The sequence below is a fragment of the Ostrea edulis genome, chromosome 3, assembly GCF_947568905.1.
Source record: "Ostrea edulis chromosome 3, xbOstEdul1.1, whole genome shotgun sequence".
Taxonomy (NCBI): Eukaryota; Metazoa; Mollusca; class Bivalvia; order Ostreida; family Ostreidae; genus Ostrea; species Ostrea edulis.
This window is the reverse complement of record NC_079166.1, coordinates 8780870-8787783: the sequence shown is the minus strand read 5'-3', so window position 1 is coordinate 8787783 and position 6914 is coordinate 8780870. Positions and strand designations below refer to the sequence as shown.

The 6914-nt window shown below is 34.6% G+C and overlaps 1 long non-coding RNA gene across 1 annotated transcript; it reads left to right on the top strand.

Annotated features, from left to right (window-relative positions):
* Positions 1-304: 304 nt before the first annotated feature.
* On the top strand, positions 305-5513 carry LOC125677585 (uncharacterized). Its single transcript, XR_007371193.2, has 2 exons — positions 305-557; positions 3117-5513. It is a non-coding gene; the product is annotated as an uncharacterized LOC125677585 (long non-coding RNA).
* The last annotated feature ends 1401 nt before the right edge of the window (positions 5514-6914 follow it).

Sequence of the window (6914 nt, the reverse complement as noted above, 5' to 3'; positions counted from 1 at the left end):
TCTCAAGACGCTACATATATTCATGCGCTGTTCAACTTTCATTGCATTGACAAGACACTTTATAGGTTGTATTATTTATGTATTTCACAATATATATGGGCAGTGTTTGGCATTTAGTGTATGCTCTTCAAATACAAAAATTGCAAAAAAGATAGCTATTTCTGTGGTTGTTTCTTATGATGTAAACCAATAACATATTTCGTTATTAGTTAAATTCATTCCTTAATAAATGATGGATATGTAACAAATAATTGTTACTATTAAGAAATAACCAGAACGGACCTCCATACCTAAGCATAGACTTCATACTTCTACCACCGCAGGTAAATAGCTGTTTAAAACAGTATATTTAGAAACGTTTTTCTGTGTTTAGATTTTGTTGAACATTTTTAGAAATTGGCTGCGTTTATCTGGAGCTCATATACTTGGATCTGCGAATTTTTATGCAGATTCCTTTTTATATGTACCTTGGATGAAAGAATATCATGTCTGACAACATCACATTTTTCGTCAAGGGCCACGCAAACTCTACATCGGAAGTACTGACAATGAATAAGGTAAAGCAAAATCACAATTGATACAAAACTAGAAAATTTGACAAATGAATTGAAATTAGTAGTGAAAAAACAAACAGTAGCAAAAGTATTAGGATTGAATATGTTTGATTTTGCTAAAACGCATTATCTGTTATTACACGCGTGTGTGTCGTGTATCAGTGTGATGTTGCGCTTACCAATTCAGGCATTATAAGAATTATTTTGATATGGTTTACGCTAGCGATTCACAGAGAATTTGCCTCAAATCCAAATCCGTTCATACTGACCATGAACAGCTCAAAAGTGATGTTCATTTCTTATATTTATATTCATTTACTAAAACACCGTTTGCTTACATTGCTTCTATTTTGTTGCATAAAACAAACTCCTATATAGCCTCTGTCACAGTAGTTATTGTGACGTACGTCAACACATAGACATGACGTCACATTTCGTCTCACCCTGCCTTTCATAAACATTGTAAGTTGCACTGTATTTTGGAGGTAGGAGACCACAAGATTGGGATGATAATCCACCTAAGTTTACAATCTTAATCCAAAGGTGTGACTTGCGAGATCTTTGTAACAGATGTTTTATTTTTTTTCCAAACCTTTACGCTCTCTCGGTCGCGTGCTTTAAGCTAGTTCATAATCCGTTCATAGTCAATGTAAACGGATTGTGTCGCGCGCTGAAATTGGTTGGTTCATAGAGGAAAAATGTCATTTGCAATATAAATATATACGTGTACACGTGCGTGTTAAAACAGTGTTATATCATTGGGTTAGGAAGTTTTACGATTTCAAATTTACTGAGAGGTCTTCAGATTGTTTTGGCATTTGTAGTACACTTGTAACACACTGCTTCTCGCATATGTCGTGGCATATGGAAGTTATTTTAGAACATATCAAAACTTTTATTAAGGTAAGGTTTGCGACATTTTGACATGTATCGAACAAAGACATGTTGCATATCAGTATGTTTAGTAGGAATTTATCTTTTAAAAATTGACCTTTAAAAAGAAATCGCCCGTGTCGTTTTTTGACCAGATGGGCTTATTTTTGTGATGTTTTACATTTTCGGGATCTTTGTACGAAAGGGAATACTAGTGGTATAAAAACTACACGAGGCAAACTTATGGGGTAAAAAGCTGGTATAATTTTTAAAAAGAGCATTATCTAGAAGATTATACTAATTGGTAGAAAAATGTTATTTTAAAACACCAAAAAATAGCACTTTTTATATCTTGAATAAAATTTAAATTGGTTGCCATGACAACAAAAATATATATTGAACAGCTTTATAAGACCTACGTCAGAAAAAAATACTTTAAAGATAATATTTGGACCATAAATATTTAAGAAAGAATATAGAATTACTACCCACCGGGCTTTGTTTCCATCGTAACATATTAAAAAGAATTATTTCATTTATGCGATTTGTCACTTTGTTTTATAATTGTACAACCTTTGAAGAGTGCTTAGAGGATTTTCATGAATAAGATACAATCCCAGCCCAAAATGATATTTATATCTATTTGTCAAATATTGTAGTATCACGCTGTTTTTAGCTATAATAGTTCTAAAACTTCATTGTTATTTCGGATTTCAAACATTTCCGTTGAGCATCACTGAAGAGACATTATTTGTCGTAATGCACGTCTGGTGCATCAAAATTGGTACCGTATAAGTTTCACATTCAATGTGCTACCCTATGTATTAAATGAAAGGTGGAGATAACGAACAGTAATCAATCTCATAACTCCCAGAATTAATACAAAATATATAGTTGGGGAAACACGGACCCCTGGATACACCAGATGTGGGAGCAGGTGCCTAGGAGGAGTAAGCATCCCCTGCCGACCGGTCACACCCGCCGTGAGCCCCATAACCTGATTACGTAAACATAGTTATCCGTAGTCAAAATCAGTGCACCAAGAACGGCCTAACAATTGATATGAAAAACGTCAGACAGCATTTGACTCAAATATTTGTTTGTATTGACGAACTAGATCGTTATAACGACCATAGAATTTGCGAAATGCTGACTTCAATCGAGACCGTTGAAAACCTCCGTACCATCAACTTGTTTGTCAGTAGCTTGCTTCGATTTAAAAACTGACCATACACAGAATAAGCTCTTGCGTATCGAATCAGTTGAGAGATATAAATACCATATGCAGGTGATAATGGAATATTGCTACATAAATATGGGAAGTTGACAATTGAGAAGCTAATATCATCCCGTTTGTCGTGCAGTTGAGTTGTCAGTTTGCCGTTAACAAAATGTATGAAAATGTGAAACATGATAATGAAGAACTTCGTGTTTGAAAAGGGAACTTGAAGTTGGATTACCAAATGTGGAATTAAAGTTAAGTTCGTTTAAAATACAGTTATAACGATGGGTCTTACAAGCAAATCGAATATCAATCGCTAGGTAATGATTATAAATATTTGGTTTTAGATGTCCAAAATTGTCGATATCAAGGTCATGATAACAACTATACATTTTCTAATTCCTGTAAACAGGGTCAATCCTCTCAGAGATATTTAAAAGATTAGTTGTTGATTTGTTCGTTTGCAGAATGACGAATTTTTCACCGTGTTTCAACATCTAGCTTCACGATCAGGGGTGGATTTAGAAACTATTAGAATCCTCATCGGTGGAAAAGAATATCGATTCGATCAAGAAGAAGTGAGGAAGAAAATAAAAGACGTTGGTATTGAAAACAAACACACAATATTTATGGTTGTAAGACTGAAAGGTGGATATGAATATTCACCATCACATTATCATTCTTGTCTGGTTACCCAACGAACATTCATTCGTTACCAGAACAATGAATGACAGTATTTATTAATGAGAACTGATTCCAAACATCCCATTATTAATTGTATCATTCAGAATCGAATTTTTCGGGTTGTGAATTGTATGTTTACTAAAACTGCGATTAAGCATTTTCATGCAGATGAACCAAAATGGCGTCATACAGATCTATCTATCGAGGAAAATCAACGGTACTTGTAACATACATGTCAGCAAGAGTGCTTTACTAAACAAGCGACTCCATAAAATCTTGGGAAGACGATATTGGTTTGAAATCACCACCGCTATTGTTGTGGAAATGACATCAGTTTATTTAGTAAATTCAAAAATTTCATGTGTGATACTCGACAGAAAGGATACCTTCATGATTAGCTCCAAATTGCGATTGATCAAGGTCAGCTACAAAATTGAAAAATGTGTACCCCTTTCCCCTTTGTCTAACGTAAGAAATACAAGACGGTCCATCAAATAGCCATATGCTGGATCAATTGGGGCACAATTAATAGCCACTGTATGTATGTCGTCATAACATGGCATGAAAAAATGGGTATGGGACTATCGTGAAAACATCTGCATTAACACCTTTGACTTAGAATAAGTTGATTGATTTTCAAATCAATACAATCGATGTTGAATTGTGTAAAGCCTCATTAAAACGATTCACACCCATTGACTTAACTTGCATGTTATACAAATGAAAACATCCTTTTTTGTGTATACTGAGGGTACACTAATTACGTTGTTAGATAAATAATTATTAGGTACGCTCCACGATCAGTTATTTTATTGCTGTACTAGTTTATCATGTTCTTTGTATGCGTATATTTAAACACATGTCACTCATCTATTAACTGTATTTGACAATATATGATATTTTGTTATCTGAGAATGTTCATGTTCAAATGAAAGGCATTACCAAGTTTTACGTTGACAATTCATGTCAGCTTTAATATAAATGTATTTCCCAAAACATGGTTTTATTTGACTTCGTATTATCTCATTGCTACCCTCTCAGTGTTGATTCAATACAAAATATTCAAAATATTTACCTATCGATAGAGTTTATCAAGATATAGGATTATTTTTTTTTATTTTACCACCTGTTGAACTCCTGTAAATGTCAGATTACAAAGTGTCAGGTGTTTTGTCAAAATGATTTTTATCAACACTTGTTATAAACGTTGTCGTTTTTAAAAAAAATGATGAAAATGTAAAGTAAATGTATGTTTTCATAAAATGTATTCAATTTATCGTATGGAATATATTTCATTTCCGTCATTATGTCCCCCAACTATCGGTCAGTCGATCTGTAGACCAAGTCTTGCCAACTCGATATCTTAAAAACACTTCGCTTGATAGACATTACACTTGGTACAGCGGTACACCTGCAGAAATACATTACCCCAATATATCTTGAGGCCATGTGGACAAAGGTCAATACACATTTTATATAGGAAGATATTGTATGTTCAATATTTGGAGAACCCTTACTTTGACATATATCAAAGTTGGTACACTGGTACATCGTCAGGAGTAGATAAACTTTATTGATTTTGGATTCACATGGATAAATGAAACAAAAATAACATATTTTGCATTTTTGGATTCCGTTATTTATTCATTATTTATTATTATTTCCATCATTTATAATATCCATAATTAGTTCCCAAATAATTTCTTTAAACGTTATAACTATTTTTGAACAATTTTGATTTATTTACTCCTCTATTCTATCTTTTTATTCTATCTTTTATCACAGTTTAACATTAGTTATACACATTCACACACCCAGGTACGAACTACTTATAATTAGCAAACCTACAGTACATGTACACTGATTACTTAACCCGTTCTTTGCTTCTGAAGTAATCTAGTTAAGTTCATTTAGTTCAGTTCTCTTGACTTTCGTTCATAAAGACGCTGAACTCGATAATTTGAACGTGTGGAGGTTTTGTTTGTTCTCAGGTTGTGCAGCTTAGTTTTTATGCTAGTTTGTGTTATTATTTTATTTAGTTAGTTTTCATTTCTTATAAATTTATTTTGTCGTCCTGAAGAGGGGAGAGGTCGTCCCGAAAACTTGGACAATTTCATATTGTTTGTATTGTTATATATGATTATGTAATTACATCATTAATTAAATATGAATCATTTGTACTTAGTAACCGTTGGATTTATTTTCTCTCTCTACTTATTACCTATATCATGGACTTTCTTTGCAATTTATATATAGATACGAGGGTTGTCCGTAAAGTTCGTGAACAAACCTAAATTTGAATAAAAGTAGCGTTATAGATGAATGGTGAAGATAACGAACAGTGATCAATCTCATAACTCTTATAAGCAATACAAAATAGATATTTGGGCAAACACGGACCCCTGGACACACCAGAGGTGGAATCAGGTGTCTAAGAGGAGTAAGCGTCCCCTATCGACCGGTCACATACGCCGTGACCCCAATATCCCGATCAGGCAAATGCAGTCATCTGTAGTCAAACTCAGTGTGCTAAGAACGGTCCAACAACCGGCACGAAACACGTCAGACAGCACTCGACTAAACGAAAGGCCGCACTGGCAAACAAGATAGCTACAACGACCACATAATCCGCGAAACGCCGACCCAAAACCAGACCGCCAGAACCTCTGCACCAGCAACTTGCTTGTCAGTAGCCTGCTGCGATTTAACAAGAGGCCCAAGAGCCGCATCGTTCACCTGAGTCACCTTGGCTCATATTTAAATATTTTCCCTATATACTTGTATGCAAAACTTTGACCCCCCCCCCCTTTGTGACCCCTTCCTACCCCTGGGGACCAAGATTTTAACAAATTTAAATCTGAAATATGTCAGTGAGCGTTCATGTAAATATCACCTTTTCTGGCGCAGTGGTTCTTGATAAGAAGATTTTAAAAGATTTATCCTACATATTTGTAAGTGAAACTTTGATACTCTATTGTGACCACATCTAACCCCGGAGGCCATGGCTTAAACAAACTTGAATCTGCATTATTCCAGGAAGCTTTAATGTAAATCTCAGCTTTTCTACCAAGAAGATTTTTAAAGATTTATCCCATATATTAGTATGTAAAACATTGATCCCCTATTGTGGCCCCATCCAACCCCGGGAACCATGATTTGAACAAACTTGAATCTGCATTCTTTCAGGAAGCTTTCATGTAAATTTCAGCTGTTCTGGCTCAGTGGTTCTTGAGAAGAATTTTTAAATGTCCCCACCCTATTTTGGCATTTTTGTGATTATCTCCCCTTTGAAAGGGACATGTCTCTACATTTGAACAAACTTGAAAGCTCTTTACTCAATGATGCTTTGTGGCAAGTTTGGTTAAAATTGGCCCTTGAGAAGAAGCCAAAAATGAGAAAAGTTTACGACGACGACAGACAATGGACACATTTTAATCAAAGAAGATCTTTTGAGCCTTTGACTCGGGTGAGCTAAAAACTTACCATAAGCAGAACCATAAGCAGAACAATTTCTTAATGATTGTCAGTTTTTATCAAGGATGTACCCGAACTTACAGACAACCCTCGTACATATAGAGAGA